Here is a 27,635-nt window from a genome sequence, read left to right as displayed (position 1 = left end):
CTGTTGCTTCTTGACCTGCATACAGATTTCTTAGGAGGCAGGTCAGGTTGTCTGGTATTCTCATCTCTTTCAGAATTTTACAGTTTGTTTTGATCCACACAGTCAAAGGCTTTGTGTAGTCAATAAAGCAAAAGTAGATGTTTTTCAGGAACTCTCTTGCTTTTTCAATGATCTAGCAGATGTTGGCAATTTGATCTCTGATTCACCTACCCTTTCTAAATCCAGCTTGAACATCTGGGAGTTCGTGGTTCATGTACTGTTGAAGTCTGGCTTGGAGAATTTTGAGCATTACTTTGCTAGCCTGTGAGATGAGTGCAATTGTGTGGTAGTTTGTACATTCTTTGGCATTGCCTTTCTTTGGGATTGGAATGAAAACTGACCTTTTCCAGTCCTGTGGCCACTGCTGAGTTTTCCAAGTTTGCTGGCATACTGAATGCAGCACTTTCATAGTATCATATTTTAGGATTTGAAATAGCTCAACTGGAATTCTATCACTCCACTAGCTTTGTTTGTAGTGATGCTTCCTAAGGCACACTTTACTTCGCATTCCAGAATGTCTGGCTCCAGGTGAGTGATCACACCATTATGATTATCTGGGTCATGAAGATATTTTTTGTATAGTTTTTCTCTGTATTGTTGCCACTTCTTAATATCTTCTTCTTCTGTTAGGTCCATACTGTTTCTGTCCTTTATTGAGCCCATCTTTGCATGAAATGTTCCCTTGGTATCTCTAATTTTCTTAAAGAGATCTCTAGTCTTTCCCATTCTATTGTTTTCCACTATTTCTTAGTATTGATCACTTAGGACGCCTTTCTTATTTCTCCTTGCTATTCTTTGAAACTCTGCATTCATTTTGCCTTTTTGCATTTCTTTTTCTTGGGGATGGTCTTAATCACTGTCTCTTGGACAATGTCATAAACCCTCTGCCCATAGTTCTTCAGGCACTCTTTCTATCATATCTAATCCCTTGAATCTATTTGTCACTTCCACTGTATAAGCATAAGGGATTTGATTTAGGTCATACCTGAATGGTCTAGTGGTTTTTCCTACTTTCTTCAATTTCCATCTGAATTTGGCAATAAGGAGTTCATGATCTGAGCCACAGTTAGCACCTGGTCTTGTTTTTGCTGACTGTATAGAGCTTCTCCATCTTTGACTGCAAAGAATATAAACAGTCTAATTTCGGTATTGACCATCTAGTGATGTCCATGGGTAGAGTCTTCTCTTGTGTTGTTGGCAGAGGGTGTTTGCTATGACCATGCGTTTTCTTGGCAAAACTCTTTTAGCCTTTGACCTGCTTTGTTTTGTACTCCAAGGCCAAATTTGCCTATTATTCCAGGTATCTCTTGAGTTACTACTTTTGCACTCCAGTCCCCTATAATGAAAAGCACATCTTTGTTGCGTGTTAGTTCTAGAAGATCTTGTAGATCTTCATTGAACCGTTCAACTTCAGCTTCTTCAGCATTACTGGTTGGGGTATAGACTTGGGTTACTGTGTTGTTAAATGGTTTGCCTTGGAAACGAACAGAGATCATTCTGTCATTTTTGAGATTGCATCCAAGTACTGCATTTTGGACTCTTTGTTGACTATGATGGCTACTCCACTTCTTCTAAGGGATTCTTGCCCACAGTAGTAGATATAATGGTTATCTGAGTTAAATTCACTCATTCCAGTCCATTTTAGTTTGTTGATTCCTAAAATGTTGATATTCACTCTTCCTGTGTTCTTTTTGACCACTTCCAATTTGCTTTGGTTCATGGACCTAGCATTCCAGGTTCCTATGCAATATTGCTCTTTGCAGCATCGGACTTTCCTTCCATCACCAGTCACGTCCACAACTGGGTGTTGTTTTCTCTTCTAACCCTTTGTATAATGCGACAATAATGAAAGGAAGACTAAAACTAGAGTCGGAATTACAAGGCTCTAATCTGAATTCAACTGCTCCCTTCTAGCTTTGTGCCCTTGAACAATAGAGTACAATTACACAATTGGAGGGACTGAATTAAATAATCTGTGAAGCACCCTCTAGAATTAACATTCTGTAGTTTGGATTACGTTTTCTTTAGGTGGGGCCTCAAAATAGGGTGGGAAGAAAGCATAATATGGAGAAAAAAAAAGAAATATAAGGGGAAACAAAAACAAAGCAGGAAAAAGTTAATAGGAAAGGAGCACAGTGAGAAATAGGAAGTAAATGTATGCAGATTCAATCAGACACCTGGTTGACATTTTTTTCTTTTTTAAAAAAATTTTCTATTTTTAAAAAACATAGGCTTATGTTACACAGTGAAGGGGTCATTTATTCACAAAATAACCTGGCTGATATTTTTAAATTAAGCATCCCCTGTATGGTAGGTCCTGGGGATAGGATGACGGACAAGCCCTCACAGAATTTATAGATGATTATAGAATATGTAGACAGAGAGTCAGAAAAAGAACAGGAGGATTCCCTGAGAAAGGGTGGTGAAGGTTGGGACCAAGCATTCTGGGTAGAGAAAACAGCATTTATAAATACCATGAGAGAGCAGCAAGCCTAATTTTCAAGAGTGGAATGATTTCATGTATGGTTGCAACTGGGAAGAAAATGGAGCAAGAAAGATAAAGCACGTCCTCTAAGGACCTGATAGTAGGTTGAAATGGAAACCATTCCATTTCATCCTCTGTGTGCACTCTGATGTACGATGGCCATGTGCAGTGTGACCTTCCCCAGTCGACTTCCTTCCCCAATCAATTGTCCTGTAATAAGGAAGAACACAAGCTCTACCCTGGTGACCCCCAGAGAATCCATTTCAGGTCATCTAAGGGCAAAAGAGAATGTTGCATTTTGACAAGGGAAATTCCTCAGGAAAGAAAAGTAGGGAGATGATGTTAAATATGCCTCCCTGTGCTTCCTCCCGGCCCTCATTCCTGTATCTAGTGCATGCAAAGTCTTTCCCCTTTTCTCTTAGATTCTATTTCCCTTCCTCAAGAATAGCTACCCCCACCTCTTTTTTTTTTTTTTTCTTTTTTCCCCTTTTGGCCCAAACCATAGTGTTGAAAATGTAAAACCCGCAGTTTTGGGTATGTTACCAAACGAAACAGTTTTACTTAACATCTTGTTTTTGCCAAAATATTTTCAAAGCAGCTGGAGATCTGTCAGACCACAGTGACTCTCAGCTGCGTTTCCTTCTAGCATTTCCCCAGGTTTTCCCAGCACAGCACTCAGTAACTGGATATTATTTGAGGAGGAGGGGGGAAAAAACTGCTGCACGAGACAGCTTGTAGATTTAAGAACTATACTCTGGGTACTGAAGGCCAGAGATCGAAGGGGCTCAGTTGCCAAACTCCAGGGCTGGGTGACTGTGTGTCATTTTTAGATGAAGCTTTCAGCAAGGAGACCAAGAGGAAAAATGCTGGCAATGGTCAAAATTCAGATTGTCATTCCAAAGTCTTTAGATTGTTTTCTGCCATAGTCATGTGACTTTGACCAAAATAATTAATTCTGATAGAAAAGAAATTTACTAAATGCAGCTTGAAATGACATGAAGTTTGGCTTTGCAGATACTGACGGCCTTCCCTCATCCTTAACCTGTCTCTTTTAATTCTCGCTAGCATTTGGGGGTTTTATGTACTAGCAGAAAAGTTTAATAGTAAGCAATCAGCCTTTACGCTTCTCTAACAATTTTCTTCCAAGATGTTAAAGGAGGAGTTTAGGGACTTCTAGAAACAGAGGCAGTAATTACTATGTCTGCTTAACTCAAACAGAAACTGAAGTTCAGGAAAGAGACATGACTTTTCTAAGATCACGTAACAAGTCAAAGCTGTTTCCTTCCTTCTAATATACTACTAATCCATTCAATTATAAGACATTATAAAAGGAAGCAAACAAAATATAATAAAATAAATCCAATAACTGTATGGAAATTATGATAATTATCAATCCAAATGATAACCACTAAATGACAATAGATTGGGCCTCAGGGTTTAAATGCTATTGGTTTAGTCAAGTCCAACATTTGTGACTACATAGACTGTAGCCTGCCAGGCTCCTCTATCCATGGGATTCTCCAGGCAAGAATACTGGAGTGGGTTGCCATTTCCTTCTCCAGAGGATCTTTGATACCAACCCAGGTATCAAACCCAGGTCTCCTGCATTGCAGGTAGATTCTTTACCAACTTAACTATGAGGGACACCCTAAGTGCTATTACCACCAATTTATTTTTACCAATTCTATTATTGTCATTTGGGCCCTATCAAAAAACAGATGGCATACTCCAAAGCAGCAATATAATTAAAGGCAGTGGGTAGGGTCAAGGGAATCAATGGGAGGTGGTAAAGCACCCAGGACTGGGAACACTGAAAGCAGTTGTCACTCCATCAATGCTTGGCCCAAGAGAGGCTGAAGAAGGAGCAGTGACCAGAGCTCAGGGAAACTTCTTGCTATAAGAGAGGGGCTATCAGACATGGGCATGAGCCAGGGGGTGGGAGTGACCTCCCAAACCCCCACCTTTGCTTTTCTCTCATTTTTACTTTCCTATAAGTGCCCTCTGATTACTGACACCAGCAAGAAGCCAGAGAATTAAGAAGGCTGGGTGATGCTGTCTGAAAGGCTCAGATCTCTTCTCTTTTCTTTTGGAGAAGGAAATGGCAACCTGCTTCAGTATTCTTGCCTGGAGAATCCCATGGACAGAGGAGCCTGGTAGGCTACAGTCCATAGGGTCGCAAAGACTTATATGCTGATGACTGCCAGGTTTCTATCAAAATTTCTTGAATTTTAATTCAGTGAATTGAATTTCAGTTTACTGCTAGGAATCTCCTAACTGAGCACCTGTTCTTCTCCCAAACTGTGTTCCTCCCACAGTCTTCTCCATCTCAGTTGTTACCCATCTCCCACCAGTCACAAGTCAAAAATCTTGGAGACATCACTGTCTCATGACCAGCATCTTGTTCTTCAGCAAATCTTACTGACTCTCCTTCATTTAGCATCTATGTGGACTCTTACCACTTCTCACTGCTTTAATACCACCACCACAATCTGAATCCTAATCATTAGTTGCTTAGAATGTTACACTAGATAGTTTCTACCCTTTTCTTCTTTAGTTTCAACAGAAAATAAAGTGATTCTTTGAAAAAACTAAGTTAGATCATATCAGACTTCATAGAGGAGTCTAATAGCCTCCAATTTTACTCAAACTAGAGGAAGTTAAATCCTTACAATGTCCTATAAGACCCTGCAAGATCTGTCTGTCCATCCTCTTAACTCTTTGGCCTCATTTCCTATTTACCTCTCCCTATTTCAACCATAGCTCAGCTGGTTGACCTGGGTTGGGAAGATCCCCTGGAGAAGGGAATGGCAACCCACTCCAGTATTCTTGCCTGAAGAATTCCATGGACTATATATAGTCCATGGGGTCACAAAGAGTTGGACATGACTGAGTGACTTTCACTTTCAACCATTCTGCTAACACTAAACACTTACCATGTCTAAAACCAGGTACATTTTCACCAATAAACAATGTTTACACTTGCTATCTACTCTGTGTGGCACATTCTTCTTCCAAATGTCTGTACAACTCAGGCCCTAATCGTCTTCATATTTTGTTCAAAAGTCATCTTCTCAATAGGACATTTCTGACTATTATTTTAAATTAAAATATAATCCCCTCAACACCCTACCTAGCATTCCTGACACACTTCCCTGTTTCATTTTTCTCCATAGCGTTCATGATCACCAGACACATTTTATATTTTACTTTTGTTTGTTTATTGTCTGCCTTCTCCTGCTTGTATCTCCATCCACACTATACTGAAATTTAGGAGCTTGGCATGCATAGGGCTATGAGGAGAAATGAGCAGTTGTCAAAGGTTTCACTGCATGAAAAAATCTATTTTTTTGTATTTCTCATAGCACTTGACAGTACTTGGTACAGGGATGTATAAATGCTCCTTAGCTTGAAACAGAGTTTTAAATATACCCAGAGGTGGCTCAGTGGTAAAGAATCCGCCTGCCAATGCAGGAGACACAGGAGATGCGGGTTCAATACCCGGGTCAGGAAGATCCCCTCGAGGAGGAAATAGAAACCCACTCCAGTGTTCCTGCTTGTAAAATCCTGTGGATGAAGGAGCCTGGCAGACTACAGTCCACTGGGTTGCACAGAGTTGGACATGACTGAGTGACTGAGCATACACGTGCACAGAGTAGCCTATGGCAAGGGGTCTAAGTTTGAAATCATGGCAACATTTGAGGCCTTTCATTAGAGACAAGTTAAAGGGATTCCAGAGACTGCTTTGGAAGCTGGGAGGGCCAAAGACATCCCTCTTTCAAAAAAAAAATATTAGGAATAGATTATCTAAAATCACTCAGGGCCAGAACTTATCCTGAGAACAAAACACTGCTGAAATCTGAGCCAGGGTCGCAGGTTAGAGTTCAAACTGTGAGACAGTGAGAACAGCTTCATAGAATTTGAGCCATGGAAGGATTCTCTCTGTTCTTTTTAGTCTTGGTAAATGTCCAGTCAAAGGAAGTCCTAGATATATTTTCCAGACTCATTTCAATGTGTTAAAGATATACCAATAAGCTAATATTTGCTGAATCAGTACACAAAGCTTTGTCCAACTTCAGCAGAATGGAAAAGGTGAAAAGAAATTAATTTAATTACCACTGAAGGTTTTTCTTATGGAAAAAATAGAATAGGCATTAGTCAAGTATCAATCATATGATTTCAGGGCTCTAAGATGTCCCAAAATGATAAGCTTGCTGATACCTAAAGTTCTACATTCCATAACCTAAACACTTTTACTTAAGGATTTATTTATTTATTTTTTTATTTTTAGTTTTTTATTTTTTACATTTTAAAATCTTTAATTCTTACATGCATTCCCAAACATGAACCCCCCTCCCACCTCCCTCCCCCGAACATCTTTCTGGGTCATCCCCATGCACCAGCCCCAAGCATGCGGCATCCTGCGTCAGACATAGACTGGCGATTCAATTCACATGATAGTATACATGTTAGAATGTCATTCTCCCAAATCATCCCACCCTCTCCCTCTCCCTCTGAGTCCAAAAGTCCGTTATACACATCTGTGTCTCTTTCCCTGTCTTGCATACAGGGTCGTCATTGCCATCTTCCTAAATTCCATATATATGTGTTAGTATACTGTATTGGTGTTTTTCTTTCTGGCTTACTTCACTCTGTATAATCGGCTCCAGTTTCATCCATCTCATCAGAACTGATTCAAATGAATTCTTTTTAACCGCTGAGTAATACTCCATTGTGTATATGTACCACAGCTTTCTTATCCATTCATCTGCTGATGGACATCTAGGTTGTTTCCATGTCCTGGCTATTATAAACAGTGCTGCGATGAACATTGGGGTACATGTGTCTCTTTCAATTCTGGTTTCCTCGGTGTGTATGCCCAGAAGTGGGATTGCTGGGTCATAAGGTAGTTCTATTTGCAATTTTTTAAGGAATCTCCACACTGTTCTCCATAGTGGCTGTACTAGTTTGCATTCCCACCAACAGTGTAGGAGGGTTCCCTTTTCTCCACACCCTCTCCAGCATTTATTGCTTGCAGATTTTTGGATCGCAGCCATTCTGACTGGTGTGAAGTGGTACCTCATTGTGGTTTTGATTTGCATTTCTCTAATAATGAGTGATGTTGAGCATCTTTTCATGTGTTTGTTAGCCATCCGTGTGTCTTCTTTGGAGAAATGTCTATTTAGTTCTTTGGCCCATTTTTTGATAGGGTCGTTTATTTTTCTGGAGTTGTGCTGCAGAAGTTGCTTGTATATTTTTGAGATTAGTTGTTTGTCAGTTGCTTCATTAGCTATTATTTTCTCCCATTCAGAAGGCTGTCTTTTCACCTTGCTTATATTTTCCTTTGTTGTGCAGAAGCTTTTAATTTTAATTAGATCCCATTTGTTTATTTTTGCTTTTATTTCCAGCATTCTGGGAGGTGGATCATAGAGGATCCTGCTGTGATTTATGTCTGAGAGTGTTTTGCCTATGTTCTCCTCTAGGAGTTTTATAGTTTCTGATCTTACATTTAGATCTTTAATCCATTTTGAGTTTATTTTTGTGTGCGGTGTTAGAAAGTGATCTAGTTTCATTCTTTTACAAGTGGTTGACCAGTTTTCCCAGCACCACTTGTTAAAGAGATTGTCTTTACTCCATTGTATATTCTTGCCTCCTTTGTCAAAGATAAGGTGTCCATATGTGTGTGGATTTATCTCTGGGCTTTCTATTTTGTTCCATTGATCTATATGTCTGTCTTTGTGCCAGTACCATACTGTCTTGATGACTGTGGCTTTGTAGTAGAGCCTGAAGTCAGGCAAGTTGATTCCTCCAGTTCCATTCTTCTTTCTCAAGATTGCTTTGGCTATTCGAGGTTTTTTGTATTTCCATACAAATCTTGAAATGATTTGTTCTAGTTCTGTGAAAAATGTGGCTGGTAGCTTGATAGGGATTGCATTGAATTTGTAAATTGCTTTGGGTAGTATACTCATTTTCACTATATTGATTCTTCCAATCCATGAACATGGTATATTTCTCCATCTATTAGTGTCCTCTTTGATTTCTTTCATCAGTGTTTTATAGTTTTCTATATATAGGTCTTTAGTTTCTTTAGGTAGATATATTCCTAAGTATTTTATTCTTTTTGTTGCAATGGTGAATGGAATTGTTTCCTTAATTTCTTTTTCTACTTTCTCATTATTCGTGTATAGGAATGCAAGGGATTTCTGTGTGTTGATTTTATATCCTGCAACTTTACTATATTCATTGATGAGCTCTAGTAATTTTCTGGTGGAGTCTTTAGGGTTTTCCATGTAGAGGATCATGTCATCTGCAAACAGTGAGAGTTTTACTTCTTCTTTTCCAATTTGGATTTCCCCTGGGTAAGGTCCCTCACCAGTTATTTATTCCTCAGAGTGAAAAAACAATTTGAGAACAAGTTTCATCAAGCAGTATAGGGGATGGATACAGGGGTCTCGAGAAACTTGTGATCCATGAAATAAAGGGATAAGGGGTTTTGACAACAAACCTCACCTATCTCCTAGCTTTTCTTGGATTCAGCTCCACTACATCTGTTTCAAAGATTCCTCCTGATCAAAATGAAATGTGTTTTTGGGTAAGTTGTCATTTCAGAAAGCAGGTCAGCTTTCAAATATATGCCCATGGAATTGGAGGGCAGATGGTGTGATGGAGAAGGCAATGGCACCCTGCTTCAGTACTCTTGCCTGGAAAATCCCATGGATGGAGGAGCCTGGTAGGCTGCAGTCCATGGGATTGCTAAGAGTTGGGCACGACTGAGCGACTTCACTTTCACTTTTCATTTGCATGCATTGGAGAAGGAAATGACAACCCACTCCAGTATTCTTGCCTGGAGAATCCCAGAGACAGAGGAGCCTAGTGGGCTGCCATCTATGGGGTCGCACAGAGTCGGACACAACTGAAGTGACTTAGCAGCAGCAGCAGCAGCAGCAGCAGCAGCAGCAGCAGCAGCAGAGGGTGTGAATTACACCATCCTCCCTTTTTTCCTTACCTGACACCCATAATGTTAATTTGCATCTTTATAATGAGAATTGGACTTTGAAGAAAGGGGAGAGCCAAAGAATTGATGTTTTTGAATTGTGGTGCTCGAGAAGACTCTTGAGAGTCCCTTGAATTAAGGAGAGCCATTCATTCAATCTTAAAGATCAGTCCTGAATATTCATTGGAAGGACTGATGCTGAAACTCCAATACCTTGGCCACTTGATGTGAAGAACTAATTCGTTGGAAAAGACCTTGATGCTGGGAAAGACTGAAGGCAGGAGGATAATGGGACAACAGAGGATGAGATGGTTGGATGGCATCACTGACTCAATGGACATGAGTTTGAGCAAGCTCCAGGAGCTGGTGATGGACAAGGGAAGCCTGGCATGCTGCAGTCCATGGGTCAAAAAGAGTCTGACACGACTGAGCTGAACTGAATGAGTTCAGTACAATCAATGAGCCCATTAGCAAATTTAGTCATAGAAGATATTGATAGTATGACTAAAATCCATTTAATATCCTCAGTATATGAGTGGACTTCTATTACTTAACCTCTTTTTTTCCCCAATTATTTAAATTCCCAATTGATGTGAAGATAATTCACATCAAGATGCGTGTTCAGTATGCTCATTTTCATAGTAGTTTTCCTTCAAAAACCACTGGATTGCGTTATCACCACCAGATATTGAATTATATTAAAGAACATATGAGGAAACGTGACATAGTAAATATAGGATTATAGAAGCTTCCTTCCCTAAACATAAAGTATTAATGTAAATAAGAAGTAAAATGAATGAAGAAAATAGAAATACCACTCTTACAAGGGACACATAATCATGAATCCTAAAATTTTTAAGGCATCTCTATATGATGAAGATTCTTAGACTAATTCAAGTTTCTCTACCTATCATCTCTTTCTTCTAAATACAATATCACACACACATACACAAAGAGAACAAACAGAAGCTGTACCATGGGGATAGAAAGTGAGTGGACAAAATCCTGAAAAGTCCCTTGATGGCACAGGGAAGGGGACTGAGGGTGGGTGAATGAGAAGCTGAAAGAACTAAAAAGAGTCATGAATTTGTTTTTTCTGGCCCAGAGGAACATGAGAGAAATACCTCAGGAAGAATTATCCGGAACTAATTGTCTAATAAATAAAAGTTTGGCAAAATAAAAGATGAGAATAAAAGGAAAATACCATTCCTCAAACCACTGAATACTTTTCCATAGTAGCTAAAAAGCATCATGTTGATTGTTGGAACAACCTCTACATTTTGAGTATTTCTCCAACATGACCACAGCTGGGAGTGAAGCAGGAGAAATTCTGGGGGAGTGGCGAGTTAAGTAGTGGTTGTTTTCATATAGCCAAAGATTTAGTGAGCCTGAACTGGCAGACTCACTGTGAAATAAGGAAACAATCCAATACCCTCATGTATCTGGAAATGCCCCCCTAGACAGAGTAAAAATCTGACACAAGATGTTTAACAAACTTCCAGAGAGATTAAAGACAAAATCTGCGAATGGAAAAAGTACACACCTCCAGCTCTTTTCTCTCACCTTCATCCCACCACTGCCCTCCCCTAGGTAACTATTGTGAAAAGTTAAATATAGAACTCAGTCATGGGTTCAGAGATATTTACAAGAATGATTAGATAAAGCAGAGAGTTGGCAAGGAGAAACTAGCCACATATTTGGGAAAAGAGATGGAGAAGTGGAAAAGATAAAACAACTACACTAAACAACACAGAAAAACAAAACATTTCAAAAAATATTTATATTAAGTGTATATTTTGCAATCTATAAAAATAATCCATTCTGGATGAAAATCAGTTCAGTTCAGTTCAGTTCAGCTGCTCAGTCATGTCTGACTCTGCGACCCCATGGACTGCGTCATGCCAGGCCTCCCTGTCCATCACCAACTCCCAGAGTTTACTCAAATTCATGTCCATCGAGTCAGTGATGCCATCCAATCATCTCATCCTCCGTCGTCCCATTATCCTCCTGCCCTCAATCTTTCCTAGCATCAAGGTCTTTTCAAATGAGTCATTTCTTTGCATCAGGTGGCCAAGGTATTGGAGTTTCAGCTTCAGCATCAGTCCTTCCAATGAATATTCAGGATTCATTTCCTTTAGGATTTACAGGTTGGATCTCCTTGATGTTCAAGGAACTCTTAAGAGTCTTCTCCAACACCACATTTCAAAACCATCAATTCTTCAGTGTTCAGCTTTGTTTACAGTCCAACTCTCACATCCACACATGACTATTGGAAAAACCATAGCTTTGACTAGACAGACCTTTGTTGGCAAAATAATGTCTCTGCTTTTTAATGCTGTCTAGGTTGGTCATAACTTTTCTTCCAAGGAGGAAGTATCCTTTAATTTCATGGCTGCAGTCACTATCTGCAGTGATTTTGGAGCCCTCCAAAATAAAGTCTGTCACTGTTTACCCATTGATTTGCCATGAAGTGATGGCACCAGATGTTATGATCTTAGTTTTCTGAATGTTTAGCCTCAAGCCAACATTTTCACTCTCCTCTTTCACTTTCATCAAGAGGCTCTTTAGTTTTTCTTCACTTTCTGCCATAAGGGTGGTGTCATCTGCATATCTGAGGTTATTGATATTTCTCCCGGCAATCTTGTTTCCAGCTTGTGCTTCATCCAGTTCAGCATTTCTCATGATGCATGAGAAGTTAACTTGCATACAAGTTAAATAAGCAGGGTGACAATATACAGCCTTGACGTACTCCTTTTCCAATTTGGAACCAGTCTGTTGTTCCATGTCCAGTTCTAACTGTTGCTTCTTGACCTGTATACAGATTTCTCAGGAGGCAGGTCAGGTGGTCTGGTATCCCATCTCTTGAAGAATTTTCCACAGTTTGCTGTGGTCCACACAGTCAAAGGCTTTGGCATAGTCAATAAAGCAGAAGGCAATGACACCCCACTCCAGTACTCTTGCCTGGAAAATCCCATGGACAGAGGAGCCTCATAGGCTGCAGTCCATGGGGTGGCTGATGGTCAGACACGACTGAGCAACTTCACTTTCACTTTTCACTTTCATGCATTGGAGAAGGAAACGGCAACCCACTCCAGTGTTCTTGCCTGGAGAATCCCAGGGATGGGGGAGCCTGGTGGGCTGCTGTCTATGGGGTCACCCAGAGTCGGACACAACTGAAGTGACTTAGCAGCAGTAGCAGCAGATGTTTTTCTGGAACTCTCTTGCTTTTTCAATGATCTAGCAGATGTTGGAAATTTGATCTCTGGTTCCTCTGCCTTTTCTAAAACTAGCTTGAAGATCTGGAAGTTCATGGTTCATATACTGTTGAAGCCTGGATTGGAAAATTAAATAGCAATAATAAAAAATCTTTGTGAATTAAGCACAATTAAAGAAAAGGTGGTGCAGTGGTAAAGAATCTGCCTGCCAATGCCTGAGACACAGGAGACTCGGGTTCAATCTCAGGGTCAGGAAGATCCACTGGTGGAAGCAATGACAACGTATTCTAGTACTCTTGTCTGGAAAATTCCATGGACAGAGGAGTCTAGTGTGTCCATGGGGTCACAAAGAGTCAAACATGACTGAGTGACTGAGCACGCAAGGGAAAGCTGACATTTTTGAAAGAATAAATCCATGGTGAAATGATGACAGCAAAATAATGTTAAAATGACACTAGAGAATGAGCCAGAGAGAGCATTAAAATTATTTTAGAACTGATTATCTATAAACAGCAATTAATTAATGTTCACAGTGAAAGATCAAGTTATGAAGAGCTCTAGAAAACATTACAGAATGCAGCTAAAATAGACAAAAATAGAGATGGTGAAAAAGAATAAAGAGAAGCTATGATGAACAAAAAGGGACCAATCATATGTAAACTGATTCCCTTGAGGTGGTATACACAACTAACAGAAAAGAAAAAAATTTCAAAGTAAAATGAAAAAAACTGACTATGCCATCTGCAAGTATAGTGTACTATTCTAGGGTAGTATGATAGAAAATGATCAACACAGACACAGCCTATTGAAAATATTGGGCTTAAAGGATTTTTAAAAAATAGTCTGATTCCCATTTTCAGCTCCAACACATAAAGAACTTGGAATTCATCACTCCTTTCCTTACAGAGAAAAAAAGGTTGAACAAACTACAATCCGGTGACTCCTTGGACTCATTAGAGAATGAGGTACAAGCAAACAGACACCACACACTCTGCAGAGATGGGCTCCAGTATAATAATCATGGGTCACAGATGAAAGATAATGTATTTTGAGGTAAGAGTATGTTCCTTTACTAAGCATGATATTATAAAAGCTCTAAAATTTAATAGGTCTAATTGGAACATGGTCAGATCACAGAGCACATTCTGGAGTCCCTTCTGAATCTTTGACTGGAGACCAAAGTTTACATCAAGCACCTTTTCTGACTGAAATGCTATGAGATTAGAAATCAACTACAAAAACAAACAAACAAACCTTTAAAAAAAAGGAGGAAAAGGGGATGACAAAGGATGAGATGGCTGGATGGCATCATCGACTCGATGGACATGAGTTGAGTGAACTCCGGGAGTTGGTGATGGACAGGGAGGCCTGGCGTGCTGCGATTCATGGGGTCGCAAAGAGTCGGACACGACTAAGCAACTGAACTGAACTAAACGAACAGTGTAGGAGTGTTTCCTTTTCTCTCCACCCTCTCTAGCATTTATTATTTGTAGACATTTTGATGGTGGCCATTCTGACTGGTGTGAGGTGATACCTCATTGTAGCTTTGACTTGCATTTCTCTGATAATCAGCATTGCACATCTTTTCAGGTGCTTTTTGGCCCTCTGTGTATCTTTGGAAAAATGTCTATTTTTTAATTGTGTTTGCTTTTTTGAATGAGCTGAATGAACTTTCTATAATTTTGGAAGTCAAGCTCTTGTCAGTCACATCATTTGCAAATATTTTCTCCCATTCTGTGGGTTGTGTTTTCATTTTATTGATGGTTTCTTTTGCTGTGCAAAAAATTTTAAATTTAATTAGGTCCCATTTATTTATTTTTGTTTTTATTTTCATTACTCTAAAGATGTGGATCCCAAAGGATATTTCTGGGATTTATGCCAAAGAGTGTTCTGCCTATGTTTTCCTCTAAGATTTTGTTAGAGCCATTTTTACATCAATCCATTAGCTTATTTTTGTGTATGGTGTTAGAGAATGTACTAGTTTCATTCTTTTACACGTAGCTATCCAGTTTGCCAAGCACTACTTATTGAAGAGTCAGTTTTTTCTCCATTGTATATTCTTGCCTCCTTTGTAATAGAGTAACTGACCATAGGTGCGTTGGTTCACTTCTGGACTTTCCATTTCTAAATTTCTCTTTTTGTACCAGTATCATGACATTTTGATTACTGTAGCTTTGTAGTATAGTTTGAAGTCAGGGATCCTGAATCCTCCAGTTCTGTTTCTCTTTCTCAGGATTGCTTTGGCTATTCAGGGTCTTCTGTGTTTCCAGAGAGATTTTTTACAAAAAATTTTGTTCTAGTTCTGTGAAAAATGCCATTGGTAATTAGATAGGGATTGCATTGAATCTGTAGGTTGCCTTGGGGAGTAGAATCATTTTGACAGTGTTGATTCTTCCAATTCATGAACATGGTCTATTTTTCCATTTATTAGTGTCATCTTCAATTTCTTTCATCAAGATCTTAAAATTTTCAAAATACAGGTCTTTTGCCTCCTTCAGTTCAGTTCAGTTCAGTTCAGTTGCTCAGTTGTGTCCTACTCTTTGTAACCCCATGAATCACAGCACGCCAGGCCTCCCTGTCCATCACCAACTCCCAGAGTTCACTCAGACTCACGTCCATCAAGTCAGTGATGCCATCCAGCCATCTCATCCTCGGTCGTCCCCTTCTCCTCCTGCCCCCAATCCCTCCCAGCATCAGAGTCTTTTTCCAATGAGTCAACTCTTCACATGAGGTGGCCAAAGTACTGGAGTTTCAGCTTTAGCAGCATTCCTTCCAAAGAAATCCCAGGGCTGATCTCCTTCAGAATGGACTGGTTGGATCTCTTTGCAGTCCAAGGGACTTTCAAGAGTCTTCTCCAATACCACACTTCGAAAGCATCAATTCTTCAGCGCTCAGCTTTTTTCACAGTCCAACTTTCACATCCATACATGACCACAGGAAAAACCATAGCCTTGACTAGACAGACCTTTGTTGGCAAAGTAATGTCTCTGCTTTTGAATATGCTGTCTAGATTGGTCATAACTTTTCTTCCAAGGAGTAAGCGTCTTTTAAATTCATGGCTGCAGTCACCATCTGCAGTGATTTTGGAGCCCCCAAAAATAAAGTCACACTGTTAGGAGAATGTAAATTTGTACAACCACTATGGAGAACAGTATGAAGGTTCCTTCAAAAACTAAAAATACAACTACCATATGATCCAGCAACCCCACTCCTATGCATATATCCAGAGAAAAACAATTCGAAAAGATACGTTCACCCAGTGTTCATTACAGCCGTATTTACAACAGCCAAGACATGGAAGCAACCTAAATGTCCATTGACAGGGGAATAGATAAAGAAGATGTGGTGCATATATACAACAGAATGTTACCTGGCCATCAGAAAGGGCAAAATAATGTCATTTGCAGCAACCTGCATAGACCTGGGGGTTATCATACTAAGTGAAGTAATTCAGATAGAGAAAGACAAATACCATATGATGTCACTTACATGTGGAATATAAAAATGATACAAGTAAACTTGTGTATGAAACAGAAACAGACTCACAGGCTTATAAAACATACTTATGGTTACCAAAGGGACAGGTTGGGGGAAGGGCTAAATTAGGATTTGGGGATTAACATATACACACTATAAAACCAATAAGTAATAAGGACCTACTGTATAGCACAGGGAACTTTCTTCAATATTCTATAATATTCTATATGGGAAAAAAATCTGAAAAAGAATGGATGTATGTATATGGATAATGGAACCATTCTGCTGTACCTCTGAAACTAACACAACATCGTAAATCAACTATATCCCGATATAAAATAAAACTTAAAGAAATTAATTTAAAAACTGACTTCTATGGCATTGTCACCCAGGACCCTTAGTCTCTGGCTTTCTTTTGGTTTCTGCCAATGAGCAGCACCCATAGGAGATTGGAGAAAGTTTGGGATAGCCACTCCTCTTGTTTTCTCCTTGTCTTACTATTGATTGGTACTTGCTGTGCCTTTAAGTCCACAGTGTCTCTCAGGTGGCCCTTTTGCTACAGTTCCAGTTCTCAGCAGCCTCTATTAGTAGAACTGATGTTTTATCCTATCTTGCTGGTTGCCCTTGCTCTGCTCACACCTCCATAAATAGTCTGATCCAAACCTTTACTCAATTCAGCATTTTCCAGTGTGTCATGTGATTCTTGTAGAACCTTAACTGGCAGACCTGGTATCACCCCAGTGAATGTCTCTGAATCTAACTTTCATTTCTACACTGCTTCTACACTATTGTTAGAATTATGAAGTATTGATAGCTCCAAGTTTATGGGATCCAGAGGTTTGTTTTGGAATCACTGGCAAGGGAAAATGAAGCTGCATTTTAAAAATGGGCAAAGTAACATGATTTAACCTGCCTTCTAGATATTTCTGAAAACACAATAAACAAAGGAATATTTCAGTCTAGATTCTACAACACTGTCATTCAGCAATGAAATGATTCTAGAAACTTTAGCTGGGGAATACTTCTCATTCGTTGCATCACAAGCATTGTTTCAAGTAGAAACTGTGAGTTGCTAAGGTTTCCACAAACATTTGAGGGCAACTATCCTGACACACATCCAAACAGAGCCATCTTCATAAAGCAGACTAGTAAGTTTACCGTTATGCCAAGACACTCTGTAGAGCTTTCAATGATGACAAAGCATTTTGCTCTCATGCCTTCACTGGGAAAAAAGCAAATGTAACACACATGTCATTTAGGAGTGCCTTGACCTTTTCAGTCTGTCAGACTCCCAATTTCAGAACCTAGAATGTACAATGGCCTCCCAACAACCTCTGTGAATATCTGACTAACATCTAGTGGATCAATCGTTTTCATTCTAGAATCCATGCTTATCAGTTAGATTTAGCATCTTGTACAAACTTCACACAAAACTTTTCACTATTCCTGCTTCTGCAGAAAACTCAAATATATCAACCACATTATGATTTGCAGGTTTAATGAAGAATTTTTGGGTCACTGTGATGGAATCACACTGAAAAACATCCTGCCACCCTCTCTCCCACTACCTTCCTTTTTCCTTTCCCTTCTTGTCTCTCCTCACTCTCACCTCCACTTTCTCCCCCTCTCTCCTACCTCCTCTTTTCTTTTAAAAAATATAAATTTATTTATTTTAATTGGAGGTTAATTACTTTACAATATTGTATTGGTTTTGCCATACATCAACATGAATCTGCCACAGGTATACACGTGTTCCCCATCCTGAACCCCCCTCCCGTTTCCCTCCCCGTACCATCCCTCTGGGTCATCCCAGTGCACCAGCTCCAAGCATCCAGTATCATGCATCGAACCTGGACTGGCGATTCACTTCATATATGATATTATACATGTTTCAGTGCCATTCTCCCAAATCATCCCACCCTCTCCCTCTCCCACAGAGTCCAAAAGACTATTCTGTACATCTGTGTCTCTTTTGCTGTCTCGCATACAGGTTTATCGTTACCATCTTTCTAAATTCCATATATATGTGTTAGTATACTATATTGGTGTTTTTCTTTCTGGCTTATTTCATTCTGTATAATCGGCTCCAGTTTCATCCACTTCATTAGAACTGATTCAAATGTATTCTTTTTAATGGCTGAGTAATACTCCATTGTGTATATGTACCACAGCTTTCTTGTCCATTCATCTGCTGATGGACATCTAGGTTGCTTCCATGTCCTGGCTATAATAAACAGTGCTGCGATGAACATTGGGGTACATGTGCCCATCTGCACTTACTTGGGTATTCTCCCCCTTCTTCCTGCTGCCCCTTCCATAAGGACTTCTTTCCTGCATATAACTGAATTTTCACCTCTTGTGAGAGTACCTATAATCCATATTGTCACATCCACTGCCTTTTACAAAAGAAATTCTAGTGAACATATTTTCTCTGCTTTAATGCACAAGTAATTTATGTAAATACAATTACTGAGAAAGATGCCCAATTAATTCCTTAGAGAAACCGAAAGGTCCGCTACAAAGAATATGCCTTTAAGAAATTAACTAAGGATTTCACCAGTGATCCAGTGGTTAAGACTCCATGCTTCTATTGCAAGGGGCACAGGATTGATCCCCAGGGAACTAAGACTCTCACAAGTCAAATCTAATGGCAGACAAAAATAAATAAAAATAAATAAATACATAAAAATAAAAAAAAATAACTTGAGAATGAAGTTTAGTAAAGGTACACTTTGAGCCTCTCAACAATTTAAAGAGGCTCAGACATTTAAAATATAAAGCATTTCTAAATATTTTGTGATGGTTAAAATCTGTGAATTAATGCATTATGGTAGATCCCTTTAGAAAATCCATGTTCTATATGCTGGAGGCAGACTAGTGAAAGCAAAGAAGGTACCATCAGAATTTGCTCTTATGCGTCAGAATCATTTTACAGATGTGAAGGTCATCCCTGTCACAGGTTGAGTTCCCAGTAGAGGACTCTGATATGAAAATCTGTATACAAAAATTTATAAAGAAGTTCTCCTAGAAGAAAAGGAAGGAAAAGAAACCAAGCAGGGGTGTGTTATTAAGCAAAGTCTATGGAGGGTAGCTTTATTTTAATCCTGCAGGATTAGAATGTGATCTATGTTACAGTCTGTGAGAAAGGGTTTCCCCATATCAACTCCCTGGCACTTCTGGCTTGGGAGCAAAGCAGCTCAACTTGAGGGCAGTCCTCCAAGAAATAGTCAGAGTGGCAGACTCCTGCAAGGAAAGGTAATCCAAAGCCAGGGGAGGGTCACTCTAGTAACCTTAAAACATTTCCACAGATATCTCTAACACTGATCCCCTCAGAAAGAGCCCAATTCCCCTTCCCTTAAATATGGACTTGCCCTAATGACTCACTTCTAATGAATAGAAGTGACACTGCATGAATTACAAAGCTAGGTTCAAAAAAGTTTACGCTTGCCTGATTCTCACTTCCCCGGTTGGGCTGGTCTTGCTCTAGAACTCAGGTCCATGTAATGAGATCACTGGAGAATCCCACACTCCTTCTCACTGTCTGTCTCACAGTCCCAGCTAAGATCTAAGTCCATTATCAGCATCAACCACAGACATGTGAATGAGGTAGACTCCTGATGATTCCATCTTTCAGCCTTCCAGCCAATGCTCCAGACTTCTTGGGCAGAGGGTATCCTGTCCCTTCCATGCCTTGTTCAAATTCTCAATCTGAAGAATCTATGAGCATAATAAACAGTTGATTTCTGCCACTGACTTGTGGGGTAAAGCCATGAGATTTGGAATAGGCACAGAAAATGTAAACACTTCTGTGGAAATATATGAAGGAATATGGGTGGAGTATCGGAATCTGTGACATTCCTAATAATATTTTATTGAGAATACCATTTCTACCTCAGAGACTGGGCAGACCCATAGGATAATGTGATTTAGTGGAAAGAGCACTGCCGTGGAGTCACAAGACCTGGGTTCATGTTCCAACTTAGCCGCGTGTCTGAATCTCTTAGAGTTTTCTTACTGGTAATACAGAAATAACTATACCTATCTAACAGGTGGTTTGTGAGGAATATGCAGAAGTATTTGATAAGATAAGACATGCAGAAGTATTTGATACACGGATACTCTGTGTAGAGTCTCACTGAGTCTATTTCCTCTCTCAAGTGTGCACCCACTTTGTGAAGACCAATGTTATTTCAGACAATTCTTTTTCAGGGGAGTAGTTCTGTTTGCTGATAGAGGAGAGGCTCAGTTTCTTCTTTGACTTAGGTTTTTTTTCTGTATTAAAAAGATGCAGTTAATGATCTCAGAGGACACTTGCATGAACTTATTTTTTCAATTCTAAATAGATGATATGTGCAGTTAAGTCTCAAATAGAGTTCTTCGGGGTGGCGTTATTATTAAATAATGTGGCATTCTCCACTATAAAAACCATCTTGACTGTTGGAAGAATTGTCAAAACCATATTTGGTAAACCAGGAATGAAATGCATCTTTATTAAGTTATTCAACAATTTCAAAGTTTGCATTTGGAACCATTCAGAGAGCACTTTTTAAGCTATTAAAAATTAATTTCACACGAGGCAAGGAAGACATGTCTAGACAAATGTTCTTTAAAGAAAATATCTTAAAATAAAGCCTTTTCTGAAATGGCTATATAATCTTGTGCCTGAACATTTTACTTTGAACTCACTGAGATATTTGCTTTCTTGAAAGCAAGCTAGTGTTCTGTGAATTAACCAGACTTCAGAGAGTTCTGATTTTTATAATGACAAATTTTCAGGGTTGTGGAAAAAAAAAGACAGTTTTGTTAACAAAAAGATTTTTCACAGAACATTTTTATAGGGGTCTTTTTCAACTGAATGAGATTTATGTGCCTATGGACCAAAAAAAAAAAATCCAAAACACCCTCCCCCCACAAAAAAACAAAACAAAATAGAGTGGGGGACCATACTCTGGTCATTAGAAAAGTCCAATATTAATATATTGAAAAATCAAAATAATAACCTTTACAATGTACAGTGGCATATCATTTGGTTATTGGTAAAATGACCTGCAAATACCATGGAATTTTAAGATCTTATTAGGCTCCCTCACATTTCTGACTTTCTCAACAAGCTGTGTTTGGCCATATCAACATGATCCAAACAAATTACTGATGACAAAGTAATTAAATTAGCTAAACTCATAATTTTTGTGAAGCTGATATATGGCAAATTTTCCTCACCTGTGAGGGGCTTTCTAGGTAAAAACACTGGAGTCATTCACGACCACATCCTGTCTAAATATTTCTGTCCTCTTCAATACCATCTCCAGAGGGGAAAAAATTACCCCCGAGAGAAATGTCTTCATGAATCTCTCTTACACAGATTCCCATAACATGGTCTGAAATGTCACCCAAGAAGAAGTCTCCCTGCCATTGTCCCATAGGTAATTTGAATGACAGTTAAATCTAGGAATTTTGGAGTCATGGACAGGTTGACTTCTTTATAACTTTGGTAACTCATTCATTCATGCATGCAGCAAATATTTACTGAGTGACTACTACATGCCAGGCACAACTCTAAGCACTGAGAAGAGACCTGAGACAGAAAAGTGAGCATGGAGAACAGGAATTACGATTACATGGGGTGATCTAGGAAAGACTTACCAGAGGTAACATTTGAACAGAGACCTGAAGGAGATAATGAGACAAGCCCTTCAGATACTTGGGGGAGAGCAGTCCAAATGCAGAGAGCATCAGATGCAAAACCCCAGAGGAGAGTCGGCTTGGCCAATATACAACGCCAAGAAAACTAGCAACGCTGGAGCAGAGGAAAAAGGAGAGAAGGGTAGGAGTGAAGGTCACAGAGGCAGTGGAATAGACTATGGAGTTAAACTCATGCAGTGAGCCCAGGAATTAAGGGAGTCTCTGAGGAGAAAAAGCATAATATGTCAAGAATAGAATTTATGGAAATACCTCCATTCAGGGAGAAGAAAAAGATAAGGACGTAGGAAATTATACTTAAAAAAAAAGACGTCAGGGTACCACAGGAGAAAGCAGAGCCACAAAGCCTCGGAAAGAGAAATTAATAAAAGGGCTGTTCAACAGTGTCAACTGTTCCATATTTTACATGAAAATAAGGGCTGAGGAAAAGCCTGGAAATCAGAGGTTGTAAGATGTCTTTGAGAGAATAGTTTCTCCTGAGTGGTAGGAGTGGAAAGTAAGAGTGAGTGGTGAAGAAAAGCAGGTAGCGCGTGAAGGCTGCCTCCTGCGCCAGCCCATCCTCCTCCCCTGCCCTCTCCTCCTCCTCCTCCTCCTCCTTCTTTTCTTGATAAATTTTATCGCAAATGGGAAAAGGAGGACAGGATGATACTTTGAAAACACAGAAAGTGTTTGCAAGAACAGCTACTGGCTTTCCTTCTTTGTGAGTATATGGCCAGTGAATGCAGCCATGCACAACTGAGGGCAAATGGGATACTCACAATCCCTCTTGCCAAGGGACTGTACAGTTGCTTATGGTAACTCACATCAACAAACTCATTGAGAGCCACCACTCCTTTAGGTGGCTCTTAAGATAAAATTAATTTTTTCTAGAGTTATTTATCCATCCTCTTCCATTATAACCCATTGCCAATTTGAGAGAGAAGTTTAGTTATTCCATTTCATCTTGGCACACTTGTAAAGACAGTGAAAGTAGTATTCTTAAGCAGGTACTATGAAAATAGATCAATGATGATGAATTTTGGTGGAAAGGATTAACTAGATTTTTTTGGTTTCATCAGTTTAGTCTGTCAGTTGTGTCTGACTCTTAGTGACCCCATGAATCGCAGCACGCCAGGCCTCCCTGTCCATCACCAACTCCCGGAGTTCACTTAAACTCACGTCCATCGAGTTGGTGATGCCATCCAGCCATCTCATCCTTGGTCGTCCCCTTCTCCTCCTGCCCCCAATCCCTCCCAGCATCAGAGTCTTTTCCAATGAGTCAACTCTTTGCATCAGGTGGCCAAAGTATTGGAGTTTCAGCTTTAGCATCAGTCCTTTCAAAGAACCTCCAGGACTGATCTCCTTTAGAGTGGACTGGTTGTATCTCCTTGCAGTTCAAGGATACTACAATGTTTATAAAGATATTTCATAATTTTTTAAATAACTTCTTTAAAAATTGGCAGATGCATGCTTAACTAACTGGCAGGCACTCTAATTTTGTGATTTGTTCAATTTCTGGGGCAGTAATGATATTCAATAAATGTTATATATTAATATTAACACTTTCCATGTTGCCTTCATTAAGCTTTTATACCCTAATTAAATAGTGATTACACTGGAAGGAAACCAGATCATTGAATGATTATAAAATATCTCACCCCTGAAAATCAAAGATCAACATGTTAAAATCCAAAGCATGCTGTTCATAATTGACCAAAGAAAGCACATGTATGATACTACATATAAAGTGTGATTTCCTTTCCTCTCCTTAAACTAGGGAACAAAACAAACACCCAGTGATGTTTTTGGCTGGTTGGCCTTCCCAGGATATGCTGCCTTTGGGTCAGCCAAATCTTGCCTTCACATAAACAGTAAGAGGCTAAGCTTGAAAATCCCACTAGAAAAAAGAAATTTTACAGTAGAAATTAGAATCCAGCTTTTTCTGGCACTGCCCATCCTAGATCACAGAACAAGGGAAAAGGAAAATTAATGCCAAGAGGATTGATCATGCTAGTAAAGTTCTTGGTAAGGAATGCTGAGAATTACATAATAGTACCTCTAACCGGTTAAAGTGGGAGACAAGTGAAATTTCTGTCTTGGAAATATATTGTTAGAAACAAGGGAAGATTTCCATTCCAAATCATCTTAATCAATGCTAAATGTGAAGGGAGGTGAGGGTGAACAAAGAAAATAGTTTACAAAATATACACTGTAAAATCTAGAGGAAAACTACAAGTTCAATCTTAAAACACTAATTATTAAAAATATTCCCCTAATTAAGTTTTCCAAACCTTTTGGAGAAACTGTCTTTATTTTCTTGCATCTTATTTGTGACTTATTAGTTGTAGCATTAACTGTGTTTTGTTTTTCAAAAACTGTAGCTTTCAAAAGATATTTGTAATCAAAAGATTACAGCATCAGGCCATGTGTGCGTGTACTTGCTAAGTCGCTTTAGTCATGTCTGACTCTGTGTGACCCTGTGGACTGTAGTCCACCAAGCTCTTCTGTCCATGGGATTCTCCAGGCAAGAATACTGGAGTGGGTGGCCATGCCCTCCTCCAGGGGATAGTCTTCCAGGGATCGAACCCACGTTTCTTAAGTCTCCTGCATTGGCAGGTGGGTTCTTAACTACTAGCACCACCTGGGAAGCCCCCATTATCAAGCAGGCTGTTCTTAAATCACTTGGTGAGTATGAGCCTCTAAAATGCAGGTGTTTTCCCCCTGCAGGGATTAAATGGGATCTTTTCAATTTTATATTATATTTATATCTATATATTTATATCTTTTCAAAATTATATTACAATTTATTACAATTGTATTTCACTTTTACTGTAAATGGAGCAATAATCCAACATTTGACTGGCAATAGCCAATTAGAAGTAGCCAAGAACAGAGAGAGTGTATATATTTCAGACTCTGAAGATAAAATGGGGGGAAAAACAGGAGAAATTCATTATGAGAATGTAAAAATGCTCGTACATCATTAATGTCTGACTGATCACCCTTGTGAGGAAGAGATGCATCTTCACAGAGGTTCAGCAGTGCGAATGGGAAATAGTACAGCTTTCAGTTGTTTTCCTTATTCCTTCAATAGGCTTTTGTTTCTTCTTTCCTCAGGAAATATATATATATTGGAAACCACTGGTTGAGATTTAGAATGATTCTGAATTTATAATACATTCAAGTTCCAAGTACTGATTGATATCTGTGATATGGAAAAGATTAACTTCATTTGACTGGAAAGGGGAACTTCCCTGGTGGCTCAGATGGTAAAGCATCTGCCTACAATGCAGAAGACCTGGGTTCAATCCCTGGGATGGGATGATCTCCTGGAGAAGGAAATGGCAACCCACTCCAGTATTCTTGCCTGGAAAATCCCTAGGATGGAGGAGCCTGGTAGGCTACAGTCCGTGAGGTTGCAAAGAGTCGGACATGACTGAGTGACTTCACTTTCACTGGAAAGCACCCATTCTCTCCTGGCAGTGGTGACATATCTTCAGTACAATCTGTATACCCAGTCACAGTATTCTGGTAGGCAAAAATTTAGTAAAATAAATAATATCTATTAGGAGAAAGCTAGTCAGTCCCTGTATGGAGAAGGCAATGTCACCCCACTCCGGTACTCTTGCCTGGAAAATCCCATGGATGGAGGAGCCTGGTAGGCTGCAGTCCATGCGGTCACTAGGAGTCAGACATGACTGAGCGACTTCACTTTCACTTTTCATTTTCATGCATTTGAGAAGGAAATGGCAACCCACTCCAGTGTTCTTGCCTGGAGAATCCCAGGGACGAGGGAACCTGGTGGGCTGCCGTCTATGGCATCGCGCAGAGTCAGACACGACTGAAGCGACTTAGCAGCAGCAGCAGCAGCAATCAGTCCCTCTATAGGAAACCAACAAGTTTTCTTAAGGACCTTCAGTTCAGTTCAGTTCAGTTCATTCACTCAGTCGTGTCCGACTCTTTGTGACCCCACGAATCACAGCACGCCAGGCCTACCTGTCCATCACCAGCTCCTGGAGTTCACTCAAACTCATGTCCATCGAGTTGGTGATGCCATCCAGCCATCTCATCCTCTGTCGTCCCCTTCTCCTCTTGCCCCCAATCCCTCCCAGCATCAGAGTCTTTTCTAATGAGTCAACTCTTCACATGAGGTGGCCAAAGTACTGGAGTTTCAGCTTTAGCATCATTCCTTTCAAAGAAATCCCAGGGTTGATCTTTAAAATGGACTGGTTGGATCTCTTTGCAGTCCAAGTGACTCTCAAGAGTCTTCTCCAACACCACAGTTCAAAAGCATCAATTCTTCGGCACTCAGCTTTCTTCACAGTCCAACTCTCATATCCATACATAATCACTGGAAAAACCATAGCCTTGACTAGACGATCTTTGTTGACAAAGCAATGTCTCTGCTTTTGAATATGCTCTCTAGGTTGGTCATAACTTTTCTTCCAAGGAATGTCTTTTAATTTCATGGCTGCAGTCACCATCTGCAATGATTTTGGAGCCCCCCAAAATAAAGTCTGACACTGTTTCCACTGTTTCCCCATCTATTTCCCATGAAGTGACGGGACCAGATGCCATGATCTTTGTTTTCTGAATGTTGAGCTTTAAGCCAACTTTTTCACTCTCCTCTTTCACTTTCATCAAGAGGCTTTTTAGTTCCTCTTCACTTTCTGCCATAGGGTGGTGTCATCTGCATATCTGAGGTTATTGATATTTCTCCCAGCAATCTTGATTCCAGCTTGTGCTTTGTCCAGCCCAGCGTTTCTCATGATGTACTCTGCATATAAGTTAAATAAGCAGGGTGACAATATACAGCCTTGATGTACTCCTTTTCCATTTGGAACCAGTCTGTTGTTCCATTACCTTAAGTGTCATCTATATAGCACTACTTTTCTGCTTCTGCCTACCAAGTAGATTTACATGATTTTCATTGTTCTGAGTGTTGTGGGAGCTGTGAGGATTAAAGAGTGTGATAAATCTGTTAAGAGTGATTTCCTCTTTGCAGGAGGATAAAATAATCTAAGTCAATTTGTAGTCCCTAATCTCAATGAGCCACTTTGACAGCATATTCTACGTGACTATAAGTTCATGGAGAAAGGCAAAAATTATGGATGCTCTCATATTTCAATACTCTTTTAAAAAATATTTTCTCTGTTTTAAAAGATCATTTGCATAAACATTCTCTACCCTTATTTTAGGTTTTCCCTTTAGTTTATCTAGAATGTGTCATGGATTCAACTCTGTGGAGGCTTCAAGTGCAAGTAGAGATTGGAGTAGTGTACTTAGAAGGACAACCAACGGATAGTTAAAATGACCACACCCTTTTAATTAACAAGTTTCCTCCTCAAATTCCTGTGAAAGATGGTTACTAATTCAGAAAACAATCAGGGCAGAAGTTTCAGTGGGCAACATTTGGTTGCCGCGAGGTCAGAAAGCCTCTCCTTCTCAAAGCTGTCTTCCATAAACACACTGTGGATAACAAATGTTCTTCTGATCAATCACCTCCCGAAAGAAAGTCACATATTTAGGTTCCCAATTCCAGACATTCTTTCTTCTATGTCTTATGAAGTTGATTCTGGTCCCAAACCAAAAAAGATTGTGGGTTCAAACTACTAGGAAGTAATTAGGTGTTGATGGAGTGTACCGTCTGCTGGCATTATGGAGGATGAGGGCCTTGGAGCTGAGATCTTAGATCCAAAATTCAGTATGGCAGACCACCCACAAAATCAGTCTTCTGACAGACAGCCCT

General features: G+C 39.6%; 1 long non-coding RNA gene across 4 annotated transcripts in view; it reads left to right on the top strand.

The window, feature by feature from the left end:
* The window catches only part of LOC138421634 (uncharacterized), a 122,725-nt gene that overhangs the window by 43,852 nt on the left and 51,238 nt on the right, over positions 1 to 27,635 (top strand). For all 4 annotated transcript variants that reach the window (XR_011249566.1, XR_011249565.1, XR_011249562.1 and 1 more), the window contains one exon: positions 13,637 to 13,783. This is a non-coding gene — a long non-coding RNA (uncharacterized lncRNA). The remainder of the gene's footprint in view (positions 1 to 13,636; positions 13,784 to 27,635) is intronic.

This window comes from Ovis canadensis, chromosome 16 (genome assembly GCF_042477335.2).
Source record: "Ovis canadensis isolate MfBH-ARS-UI-01 breed Bighorn chromosome 16, ARS-UI_OviCan_v2, whole genome shotgun sequence".
Lineage (NCBI taxonomy): Eukaryota > Metazoa > Chordata > Mammalia > Artiodactyla > Bovidae > Ovis > Ovis canadensis.
This window is presented reverse-complemented; position numbering and strand designations above follow the sequence as displayed.